The sequence below is a fragment of the Rattus norvegicus genome, chromosome 13 (genome assembly GCF_021556685.1).
Source record: "Rattus norvegicus strain SHRSP/BbbUtx chromosome 13, alternate assembly SHRSP_T2T, whole genome shotgun sequence".
In the NCBI taxonomy this organism is placed as follows: domain Eukaryota; kingdom Metazoa; phylum Chordata; class Mammalia; order Rodentia; family Muridae; genus Rattus; species Rattus norvegicus.
In genome coordinates, this window is record NC_141546.1 from 104407278 (window position 1) to 104420351 (window position 13074).

At 46.6% G+C, this 13074-nt stretch overlaps 1 long non-coding RNA gene across 4 annotated transcripts in view; it reads left to right on the plus strand.

The window, feature by feature from the left end:
- Positions 1-3113, plus strand: part of LOC102549163 (uncharacterized) — a 98513-nt gene extending 95400 nt beyond the window's left edge. For all 4 annotated transcript variants that reach the window (XR_015635786.1, XR_015635787.1, XR_015635791.1 and 1 more), the window contains one exon: positions 2452-3113. This is a non-coding gene — a long non-coding RNA (uncharacterized LOC102549163). The remainder of the gene's footprint in view (positions 1-2451) is intronic.
- Positions 3114-13074: the final 9961 nt, after the last annotated feature.

The following is a 13074-nucleotide window of genomic DNA, read 5'->3' on the forward strand; positions in this document are numbered from 1 at the left end:
CGATGCTCCTAGTACTGTGCGCTCATATCCCTTCAGTCATTTCCCCTGAGACATTTTCTCCACGCCCATGTCCCTCTCCTTGGTCAGAGAAATCTATCTCTAACCATGGGATTCTCCCAGGCAGTTTTTGGTGAGATTTGAAGATTTCCCTTTGAAGCTGAAAGCAGCTGTGAGTCCAGATGCCGAGTTGCCCAGGGGCCACAGCAGCTGCTGGGGTGCTTGGCTCCAGCAGGCACTGCGTGTCTTGAAACACAGGTATCTCATCTGGGAACTTCAGGAAGGTCTGAAGACACATCTTGGTCATTAGCGTCACCCGTGGTAACGTGATTAGCACGAGAGCGGTTCAAGGTGAAGGCTGATCTTTAAGAACACCAGACGATCCTCACAGCTGGAGGCCTGCAGTAGCTTCTGTGGCTCAGAAGGGACAGCCTAACCACTCCGTGTGTTTGAGCTAACGAGAAGGTCAGGGGTCCGGTGTCACTTGAGATAAATTAGTGGAGGAGAGCAACTGCAGACTGCAAAGCGTGGCTGGGTTTCTTGAAAAGGAACTTGCCACTGCTGTGTGACTCATGGGAGAGGGTTTCTCAGAGGAAAACACAGACTTGCTCAAGCTTTTGTTGTGGTAGCTTTGTTTGTGGCTGGCTGTGGGAGGTTTTTTCTTGTTTGTTTTGTTTTGCTTGTTTGCTTTATTGACTTCATCAAAAATAATATAGTAAGATTCTGGATGTGGGGATCTGAGGGTTTTCAAGAATGCAGTCCTGCATGCACTAGTAGTCATATCACAGAGCCTTGACCTTACTCCAAACTATTTCCTAGGTGACTTTTTATGCCTTACTTCTTTCTCTCCCAACTGTGCAGCTGTTTGTCAGGTCTTTTCTAGAATACTCTGTAGAAAGAATCATATATCACAAAGCTGGTCAGGTCTGGTTTCTTTCATCTAGTAGAACGCGTTGGGATCTGTCCTTGCTGTCCAATGTGTGAAGCTTGCTCCTTTTTCACTGCTGAGTGGTATTCCACTGTTTATGACTCACTTGTGAGAGGGCATGCAGCTCCTTTTGTTTGGGAAGTATGGCAGACACCTTCGGGGAACATTTATGTAGTTTTGGTTTTATCTCCTTTCGGTAAAAGTATCCAGGCATGGTATTGTTGGGTCCCGGGTTCCAGGCTTTCTTAACATTACCGGAAATTCACAAAAGGCTCCAAGGCTCCGTACTACATTCCAACTGGGAGTTTGTGAGGATGCCACCTGTTCCACAAGCTTGGATTCATCATGGCCAAGTTTTGAGAAATATTTTTTAACAGTTCCAAAGGGGCTGTGGAGATCTTTTTAGCCTTGTGTTTCTGAAAGATCACGGTTTCTCATCTGTGGGTCTTCTGTGGAAGCTATTCACTAAGACTTTATGCCTGAATCAGTGACGCAAGCCTTTGTTCCTGCATTATCTTCTAGAAAGCTTATAACTTAAACAATTTTTACTTACATGCAGGTCTATGACCCTTTGGAATTTGTCTGTGGATATAGTATACATCCAGATTCTCTCCCTCTTCTACAACCCCCTCTTCCCTCCCCCCAACCCCTGAGACATAGTCCGTGCCGACAAAGTCCCCCACCTCTGACCCACAACCCCAGCCCTTCCCTTTCCTTCCCCTTCCCCCCCGCCTCCCACCTCCTTCCATATAAACATTCACTTGTTTCAGCCCCATTTGTAGAAAGGCAAACCTTCTCTATGACGGGCTCCACACTCTTACCAGTGAGAAGATCATCCTCCATGGTCTGTGCCGGGGCTCTTTGAGGGGGCTGTTTCTATTCTAGCAGCCCCCTTGATGCTGTCTTTCACAGTCTTTCTGTGGGGAAAAGAGTGACCCCGGTGTGGACAGAGCTGCCCAGCACCTGACTGGGCAGGAGAAAAGCAGTTTTGTCCTACCATGATGGGAACTAACATCGCTGTTGACTGCGGTATAAATCCTGTGTCTAGGGCGTTTTGATCTTGAAGAAACGCAGGTGTGGCTCTCTGAGAAGTGCATGGGGGTTAACCCTGTCTGGGAGAGCACTGTGGGTTTGCCTCAAGAGCATCTAGGTGTTTGGATAACTCTCATTTTACTTCACAGTGAAGACCGGCCAGGAGAGTGGAGGTAGCTATGAGAATAAGTGTGCTGACAGACTTTAAATTCTGTGGTGTGTGGGTGGGTACATGTGCATGTGCATGTGTAAATAGCGTGTGTGCAGAAGCCAGAGGACAATCTCAGCTGTCCTTCCTCAGGTGCTTTCCACTCAAGCAGACCAAGTGTACCACCCCCACCCCAACACATCCCCCGTTTTGTGATCGCCGGTAGGTGCTATCTCCCACATCTTCCATTTGAGTTCTGGGGATCAAACAGATCCTGCCGCTTATGAGGCGAGAACCTCTTGGAATGGGCTGAGTTCCTCCTTACAAAGCTCCTCTTCTTTTGTAGGCTAAGATGCTGCTCACATCTGTCAGCACTAAGTGAACAGCAGCCACTCTCTCAGCATCGCTTGCCTACTTCCTGCTGTGAGGTCAAAGGCACAAATTAACAGCGCGCACGCACGTCCTTAGCATCCAAGTCCACATCCCGGCCCTCTGGCTGTCCTTATGAGCAAGATCGTTTTGCCATTTTGGAATGTGACTCTGTGTCGCTGAGATGCTCCTACCAAGCCTCTCGTTTCTGATTTTCCACGGCCTTAAAGCCGCCATCTGGTGCAAGGCTGGGAAGGACACTGGGAGATCCCTGTGCAGCCTCTGGCCTCAGGCCTGCCCCCCAGGGCCGAGAGAAACAATTTCATCTCAGTCAGAGCTTTCCTCCCATCTTCGGAGGCTTGGCCTTTTGCATAGGTCTGGCTCTCCCTCCAGGGAGTCTATTCCGTGCTGATGGACGGTCACCGCTGGAACACTCTGAAAGGTTTGAACTATCGAAAAGATTTTGTGTTTCAGACCAACCTTGCTTTGTAAATCATCCTGGTATCTCCAGTCTAAATACCAACAGTGGGGACAGCTTGTGATTAACCTCTCCCCTCCAAGAAGCAACCAGCAACAATGATTCTTCCTTCAAGAACAATGTAACCAGTTTTTAATAAAGCCAAAAGATTCCTGCCCAGAGTCCTCTAGTCATCTGTTTTCCTTAATGGCCTTTTATGAGGGACCTTATCAAAAGCTTGCAAAGGAGTCCAAGTAAATTATGTTCCTCCGTTCACCTTTACCTAGCGTTTCATTAACTTTTTCAAAAACAATATGACATAGTTTTCAACATAATTAAAGGGGTTGGGAGACGGGAACTTTAAGTACAGCTTGACAGTTGGCTATGTTACTTGGGAGAAGCAGGTCACTGCTCACATTCTGCCTCAGCTCTCGGACACTAATTCATTTCCCAGGCTGTCTGGCGAGGTCAGCCACAGGTTCAAGGTGGAAATGACAAGGTTTCAAGCTTTCAAGTGTGTAGCACTTAGCTCTCCAGAGGGCCCAAAGGAAGGAAGCGGCAAGTTTATCCATGTCTGGCCCAGAAAAAAAGGAAATGGGGGAAGAAGAAGCAAGTGGAAGGCGGAGGGCGGTGTTTCCACCAAGGGGAAACTCCTGGGCAGGTTTGTAGATCTTCTCAGCACTCTCTCTGCTCTCACACAAGGAAAAGAGGGGTTGGTGGCAGGAGTTGGAAAGACTTTCTGTCCTCCATGGGATGTGAGCGAGGCCAGAGATGAGGCCCAGTGGCCCATACCTTAGTATGCTCATCCCAAGGGCAGCCCCTGTGGTAGCATGGTCTTGTTACTATCCTAGTCACAGCAGCACTTGGAATGTTTCCTGGGTGCTAGCACGGATTGCGTGAGTGTGCACACCAACCTCATTTAAGCTCAGTCACACAGCTTGATAGATGCTATTATCCTCCTCGTTTATAAATGAGAGAAGAAGAGAAGGAAAGACACACAGCACAGAGCATTTAGAGGACCTGGTGAGGACTGCATGTCTAACAGGCTAGCAGCCTGGCTGGACCCACTCCTAATTCTGAAGGGCAGGATGCTCACACTAGCTAGCAGCTGGTCAAGTCTTAGCTTATCCAGGGGCTAAATCCACCCACAAGACAAACAGGCTGGGCAAGGAGACATTCTGAGCATTCTAAAGATGAAGCACCAGTTTTTTTGTCAACCAAGTGTCATTACTCAACAGCGAGAAAAATAGGCCGATGCCATTTAATTCATAATAATGACTCACAAGGCCATTCCAGGGTGCTGTCCTCGCTGTGTCTTTGTAAGTCTCCATTTTCTCTGGCCTGCTGAAAATTTGGAAGATTACAAAGGATGCTGGCTGACAAAATGCTGGTGGCGTTGGCTCTGCATGTAGGAAGGAGCCAGTAAGGAAGAGCGGAGAAGCTTCCGTTTCTTTCTGGCGTCCTTCTCCATTTCCACTGGCCCTGTGCCTGCCTTTCCTTATGTCCAAAAAAATCGGTCCATTTTTAGCCTTTTCTATGACTCTAGAAAATCCGTCATTATTGGCTACAACATGCTTCGTGCTCTAGGATGTGATGCCTGAATGTCAGAAAGCGATTTTGTTTTTAATGACACATAATGGTGTGATAGTCAGCTATAGGAATTGGGTTTTAAATTATCAAATCAGGGTATACAACATATCCCCCATGTTAAAATTCTCTTTTCCTACTCTGATGTAGTCTAACCCAATCTGATGGCAAGGGCCTTCCTCTACTCCTTTCAGCCTTTATTGCCTGGAAACAAAGTATCTCACCTGTGCGCTTGCCCACAAGCCATCTCCCCAGCCCTCTATGTCTCCCATTTATCTGTAAACATTGTTGTCAGTTGACCTCACCAGGTCTCACCCTCTGGCTACCACAGTTCTTTTCTCCTCTCACTTCTGTGAGAGAGGTTTCTTTGGATTCTGCGCACAAGTGAGAGGGTAGAAGCATCTTACCCAGTGTCTTACAAAGATCAGCGTCCCCCACCCCCACCCCAGAATGCTCTGGCTGGCTGTCATATTCCAAGTGGTCAGTGAATCTTACCTTCTGGCTGGCTGTGTAAGTCTTGTCAAACGTTCAGTATGAAAGGGAACAGAGATGCCTGAAAGGCACCTCTGCCAGACAGGCAGACCAGCTAATAGGAAGATCTGGAAAGATCTTGATTTGTCAAGATAATGGACCCTCAGACCTAGAACCCAAGAGGCTGAGCCACCCAAGATGTACCTAGAGTTTTTCTTCAGCGAGGAAGTTGCCGATTGGAAAAAAGTCTCACCAGAACAGCAGAACACTGAAACTGGAACTAACACGAGAAAGATCTGGGCTCTTGTCTCTGAGATGAGATGCTTGGACTTGGTTCTCACTGGGGTCAAATAAAGTCAGAGTCTGGTGTTCTGAAGGAGTATTTCGAGATTCATTTCCAGGGGAAAGTCAGTATCCATCTAGTGTATCCATGAAGTCTGTGGCCATTACAGAGTATAGACGATGTGCTGAGACAGGGAAAGAAGCAAAGAAGGCCGGACTCTGGCCATGCAGTGCCTTTGTGTTGTGTTTTGTCTGTCTATATGTCTGTGTGAGGGATTGGATTCATGGAATTACAAACAGTTATGAGCTGCCATGTACCTGCTGGGAATTGAACTTGGGTCTTTTGGAAGAGCAGTCAGTGCTCTTAACTGCTGAGCTATCTCTCCAGCTCCTCCTATGCATTTATATAAACGTCCTGAAAAAGTTATCAGCATGCATGCATGCTGTTCACTGACAAAGCTTCTACCCATCCATATTCGTGTGCTTTACATATGCCTCAGGCACTTACATATTGCATCATATGTAGGTGGATGGTTCCCATTCCAGTTAGGGAGATGGACAAACTGATTTCAGGGACGTTCAAATGAATAGCTCAAGAATGAAGTATCGATGGGTGACTCCAGGCCTTTTCACTAAAACCCTGATCTTCAGTTGCACACGCCAGCTACCTGCTCTATTCTTCTACACTGAGCCATTTTGCACTCAGAAGATGGACAGAGTTTAGCTTCCTGAATTGAGATGTGAATCTCCAAGCAGAGCCTCCAAAAGGGCCTCTAAGGAAAGTCTCCAAAAGAGATCTTCCATGGTCGCACCAATCAGTGACACAAACCCTTGAGTGACATCACAGATGTTGTTTTCATAACAGTTGGCATTTTTTACTCTAATTCGGAAATTGGTACCAGAAGTGGGGTCTGGACATAATCAAAGCGTATCACTTTACTATTTCCTTACTCTAAATACATACATCAATTTTGTATTCCAGAAAGAAACGAAACTATCATCAAGCATAAAAAAAGTGGTTATCAATGTTTTACAGTATTCAGTATCTCCTATGGATATTCCTACTAGTTTGGAGTTAGTCTATGTACCTGGTATATGGACATAGAGAAAGGATCAGGGAGAAAATTGTAATAATATTATTGCATATTAAGGAATCATATATATAATTATATAACTCATATATATATATTATTTATGGAGTTTCTAAATTGAACTAGGATGAAATACAGAGACTTCAGAAACTTGGCCTCATAAAATTTTAGAAGAGATAAATTTGTTTGGACATGATAGTGCACTAAAAAGAATTTGAACAGTACATATTCAGCAAAATTCTTAGTGGAATGAAAGGCAAACCCAGCTCATCCCACCCATAAGTGTGAGCTTCTCACCTTCTGCCTTGGATGCCCTCAGTGTCTTACGTTGCAAGAAAAAGACTGGAGGTAAAAGCGCAAAGGGAATAAGAGTCTGTCTGTAATGACCTCCAGAGTGACTCAGGGCAGGTGACTGCCACACAACCCTCACTGACAGCAAGTAGAGGACATGCATCTACGTTCTGACAATTGGATTTCTGAAGAACCCAGAAGCCTGCACTCAAAGAGTTGTTTATCCTGGGGGGTAAAACAAGTCTCAATTCCCTCAGGCCTGAGTGGGAGTTAAATTCCTACAACTGAGTTCATTAAAGAAAAGTAAGTCCCCGAAGCCTATTTACTGGGACAAGAGGATGAAAGACAGGGACTTCCCCAAGTAAAACTCACACCTCTCGACTACCACAGGCAACATTGGCTTCCTTTGTTGGCCCATGGGCATCATGAAGACCACAAGGCTGGGTTCTGATATTTCCTTTTGCTCAGTGACATGGTTCTCCACTCCTACCCATACCACACTGTAATGGTCACCATGGTGAGAAAGTTGAGGTGGGTATTGGAATCTTTTTAATACCTAGGTACCACACCACCCCAAGTCCTAGATGTTTATCCAGAGGTGATGGTTCGGCAGGAGCCCTTGCCATGATGCCCCACCCCCAGGATGGGATGACCAGGAGCTGTGAGAGAAAGAGTGACAGGGACTTTATGGTCCCGAGAACACAAAGTGGGGTGAAACCTTAAACAATAACATTTCTCATCTCTGTGGGCAGCCCAGATGAGCACTTCTGCCCCGCCACACATGCCAAGCTCTGAGCAGTGAGTGACCGGAGACAGTGCTGAAGGCAGTGTGTCATCTCCGAGTTCTTGCCTTCCCTCAGCAGTTGGCAGCAGAGGACCCCAAGATGGAAGGAGTCTACTTCAGAGCTGTCACTTACAGGAAGGCAAGCTGTCTGACCAAGGCCACATGCTCCTGTGGAAGTGATATCCCCACATGAGGTTTTAATGCTTGCATTTGGAAGCTGTATTTTATAACAGACTGCACTGTTAACTTTGATTAACATATCATTCGAATTAAGACTAATGCTGAAAGATGAGGAACTCCTACTATTCTCAGAAAATTGAATCACCCCATCCCCGTCGTCCTCATTGTGGTTGGCATCATCTCTATGCAGGCTGTGAAATATATGCACACACATGCACACACCTATGCATGCATTTATGTATGTACCACATCGGCAAACACGCGCACACACACACATGCATGTATGTATGCACCATGAAGGCAAGCATGCACACACACATGCATGCAACCATGTGTGCACTTGCACACATATCTATGCATGCATCACATACGAAACAAAGTCTCAGATTCTAAGTGCAACATCACACACATACTCATACTCACACACACACACACACACACACATCCATGCACGGACACATGCACTCATGCACACATATATGCATATGCAAGTTATTGCTTTCTATACAGAATGGTCAGGCCTTGTGGGTTTGGCCCTGGTCTTTAGAGGAGGTTAGCTCAGGTGGGTAGGGGCAGGGTGTGGACTGTGCACTGTCCAAATCAGTTAAGCTCCCCACTTCTTTGTGCCATACAGATGACACCTCTTGTCTTTATTTCAGTACTACCATTGTACTCTAGTGGGGACTCATATTTATCACAACAGATTCATAGAATTGCTGGGCAGATCCAGTAAGAAATCCATGAGAAACCTGATACAGAATCCTGATGTAGAATGACACACAGTTCTGGGCTTTCCAGACCGTTAACAGCAGCACACACGTCATCACCTTGAAGGACATATTTCACTGCTGGTGGCAGGGGACTTGTATACCTGTGTTAGTATACCCAGTGATAACCGGTTTCAGGGGTGAGGGCATGGGAAGGTGCAAAAGGCAGGCTAGGCAAGCACTGTGCTTCCAGAATGTTTACCCAGAACAGGAGTCAGGATTGGAGCTCAAGGACATGGGATGTCTTAGCCAGAGCCGCTGGTTTTGCAGGTGAAGTGGGGAAGGCTGTCAGGGAGAATAAAGAATGAGATCTGAGGAAAAAGAGAGGAGGAGCTGCGAGGACGAGGGTTTGTGAGTACAAGAGACCCAGACCCGAGGTTTACACAGTAAAGGCATTGAGTGTGCACCAGCCAGCGCACTCCAACCTTCAGGCCCTGGAACACAGCAAGACACTACACTTCTACACTGAGAGGTTCAGACTGTGACAGAGAGATGGGGACCTCAAGTGTCAACCAAATACTCTTGTCCAAGCCTTCTGACTTGAGGGTGGTGAGTGAAATGAACTTTGGTGGGGTGTTTCCAAGTAGCCCTCACGGAGGCTCTGAATCAGGCTCAAGGGTGTCTGCGGGCCTCAGAACTGAAAGTTTCTTTTGGGGTCCATAATGTAACTGTAATCAAATCCCTCTAATACTCAGGAGGCCTGCGGAGTTACCCGTTTACGATTTTGTGCTTAGGTCCTTGTCAGGCTACAGAAATGCTCAACCACTGAGGCACGATGCCAACAGATCAAGTCACAGTGTGCTAGTTTGCAAGGTCCAAGGTCCAAGTCCTTCATCACCGGCTTTGGTGTGAGCTGGGACTGCCAGGGATTCGGGCACCTGAACCTGCCCCATCAGAGCGCGTGTGGACCGGGTATATTGAGATGTGGGGAGCCACTTCGCTTCTGTCTACTGAGCTCTTCAAGGATATGACAGAGGTGGAGAGCTCTATCTGACTAAGCCCCTGCTTGACAGTGCCCCACTGACTCTTCCTTAGTGTTTCTGGGAAGGTTTAGAGCAAAGGAAGCGCGGGCTGGAGGCTCTACAGTCAGTGTCCGCATCCCACCCACCACTAAATCCTCCACGCGGTTGTTCTGCCCACCCCCTCACAGCACCCGCACTTTGGGAAGAAGGGTGGCAGGATTACCCCGCACTAGCTTTAATGGTATGAAGAGCTACCTTCTCATCCCAGTAATGCTAATTTAGCTCCATCCCCAGTCATTTGCTCCCTATTAGAAATACCCTAACAGCCTGTGCCTGGGTCCCCGACGCCCAGCTCTCCAGAGTAACCTTCTGAAGGGGATGAGACGGTCGCTCAGGCTCGCGTTTTTCAGAAGCGCGTATCAGTTAGCCCAACCTTTAGTGTACTGTAGGTACTTTTAATAATCTCCGTAAAAGCCTGATCGCCAATCCCCAGGCTCAAAGCCGACAGTGTAAATAAAATCGCTCAAATCCACGGGGAGAGAGAAATGAAAATGACACGGATTAAAATTTGGTCAAACCTCTTTCTTTTTAAAAATTCTGCTTCCCTTCCAATTGGATCACGACCCTCCGTGTGTTCAGCTTAAGGCCAGACGGCCCGCTTTCACTTTTAGTCCTCTCTGTAGCAGGCTTACAGTATTTAGTGTGAGGCTGTAAAGAGGGTGTGCTGGGGTAGAGAGTTAATACCATAATCCCCCATCGGTCAGTCAGATGCCGAATAGAGTAAAAGAATTAGCGAATATGTGACGTACAATAGAAGGGAAAACACATCAGCGTGATGCTCTGTGAGCGGGGACGTCCGTTGTCCAGGAGCAGTGGCTGAGACGTAATGGAGCTTGAGGTTAGTGTGACTGTGGAAATAGGGATGGAGAACCCCAGCAAACGTCTCCATATCCACGGTCTCTGGGAGGCGTCTGCCACCATCTTTTTATATCGCATCTGTCTAAGCACCCGCCTGGATTTAGTACCTAAGTCACACATTAGCCACTGAATCGTCCCACAGAATGGAGCCTGCGTTCTCGGTTCCGGAAGCAGGAGGCGTCTTTCTCAGGAGTAAGATTACAAGCAAATAAATAACCACATTGAAGTTATATAAAAAAAAGTAGTGTGCCGTGTGTGTGTGTGTGTGTGTGTGGCCATAAAGTGACAAGTTGGATCATTTTTACCCAGCAGTATCCTTCAAAGACATACCTAGTACATAGAGATCAGCATTAAATATTAAGTTAGTTTTAAATTTGCATATAATAACAGGCACCCTTTTGGGTGCAGAATTCTACATTTCTGAGAAGCCCGTGACTTAGTGTGAGGATGGCACAGTCAGGATGTGCAGTGTTATTAAATCCCACAATGCCTTGGGATAATGCTTCATTAGAACCTTCCACCATGAGCCCTGGGAGTGACTGATCTGTCCTCTGTCCTTTTATGTTCTGCCTTTCGTAGAATGTCATGTGACTGGAATCGCAGGGCACTTGCCTGTTTCTTCTGGCTTTCCTTACACAGTAAGCATACCAGCCAAGGACTCATGGACATGCACTGTTGACATCCTCATGATTCTCACCAGGGCTCACCATTAGTATCCCAACTTTAATCCAAATGTATATATTTATATATTTAAGTAAAGCAAATGTTTTCTTCTTAAATATACAGATTGATGTTTTGAACACCATCTCTACCCCCATGGGTTTGAGACAGGCTTTCACTATGGAATGAACTCACAGAGTACAGGGACTACACCCTAAGCCACTGAAGTGTTGGTGTGAGTTGGAGGTGTCCACTAAGGGTCTGAGCAGTGGTTTTTACTGAGGACTGTAAATGGTCATGGCAGCCATATTTGAGAGTGTATCCTGCAGGCAGCAAGAAGTGTGAAGAAGTGAGAAGGGGAAGTGAATCTGTGTGCACATGAGTGTGTGTGCAAGGCTGTGAGTTATCAATGTGCACGTGTGTGCATGAGTGTGTGCACATGAGCACTCAAGGACATGAGTGTGCACATGAGTTTGAATGTCATGGGTATGTGAGCACGCCCGTGTATACATGAGTGACTGAGAACACACGTGTGTGTCTGTGAGTGTGTGAATGTGCTTGTGAGTGTGCATGTATGTGTACTAGTTCATGTCTGTGCATGAACCTGTGAATGTGCTTGTAAGTGTGCATGTGTGTGCACCAGTGCATGCCTGTGCATGAGTGTGTGAGTGTGTGTGCATCACTATGTATCTGGATATGTGTGAAAGTCTCTATCAGTCCTGTTACCTTCAACTAAATGATGGGAATTGACTTCCACTTTCACATGTTTCTCCATGCAGTGTGTCCCACCAAGCAACTGAAAACCAGTGGTCTCAAGAACAAATAATTCGGGACATTATAGATCAGGGTTTGGAGCTGTTTGGGAAGAATAACCTTCTCTTTGCTATGAGACACTTCAATACCTGAAAATCCCCAGGGGAAGCTGGGTTCTAACCAGGAAGCATAAGAAGGCCATGAGTAAGCTGGTGTATTGTCTCTTTCCCATGGGGGCATGTTGACCAAATCACAGACGGGATCGTGTTTTGCGTAAATAAAGCATTATTGTTTAGGACAGAAATATCCAAGTGTCTTTAATGTCCTTCTCTGTCTTGCCCACGTTTCTATTGGCCCAGAGTCTGCCTCCATCTTCTTACCACCTCCACCAACCTGTAATCATCCGTGTTCCTTTTCTCATGAACCACTGATTTCCACGGAGAAGTTAAAGTTACACACAGGAAGGCTAGGCCCACAGGTCCAAGCCAGGCTTCTTCACGCTTCTAACTTCATGACTTCTCGTCCAGGACATCCCACCAGAGTTCCTATCTATCTATCTATCTATCTATCTATCTATCTATCTATCTATCTATCTATCTATCTATCTTATCTTCCCCTTTCTCTCTCTCTTTCTCTCTCTCTCTCTCTCTCTCTCTCTCTCTCTCTCTCTCTCTCTCTCTCTCTTTCTCCCTATCCATCCATCCATACAAACCATTCCTCCTCACAGAATTTTCCATACACTTCCATTAGCTCTTATCTCGCTTCCTGCTCCCTCCCTGGCTGAAGGTGACAAGCACGTGCCTTTCCCCTCGTGCCTGGCACAGTGCCTGGCATATGATGGACATTTATAAATACTTGTACAAGAAAAGAGAACACGGAGTTTGTTCTCTCTCAAACCCTGATGTTTATAAATGACTTTTAACTGGATGAGTGGCTGTGACACCTCTGTAAACGCAGGCATTCAGTGTGTCCCCATCACGAGCCACCATGTCTGCATGGTGTGGAGACATCAGGAAGTGTGTTTTATACAGCAAAGAAAACAACGTGCACATTATGCTCCTTTCTACGGTCCCTCTCAGTGGGGTCAGACTCATGGTTCAGCATCTTACCTGCTTTTTCATGTCCTCCAACATAGCGGCCCTCCTGTCCTCTGGCTGGGTAATATTGCTTGGGAGGACCCTTCTTGGTTGACAGTGGGAGTCCAGGGTAAAGGATCCCGAAGGCCTCACACAGAACTTAACCATCTAGGCTCCCATGCTGCTGTTCTCCAAGTGTGGACCCCAGACCAGTAGCAATAATATCACTAGAGAGATAACTAAAAATGCAAATGTTTGGGCCAGAGAGATTGCTCAGCAGGTAATGATGCCTGCCGTCAACAGAGCTTGGTGACCTGAGTT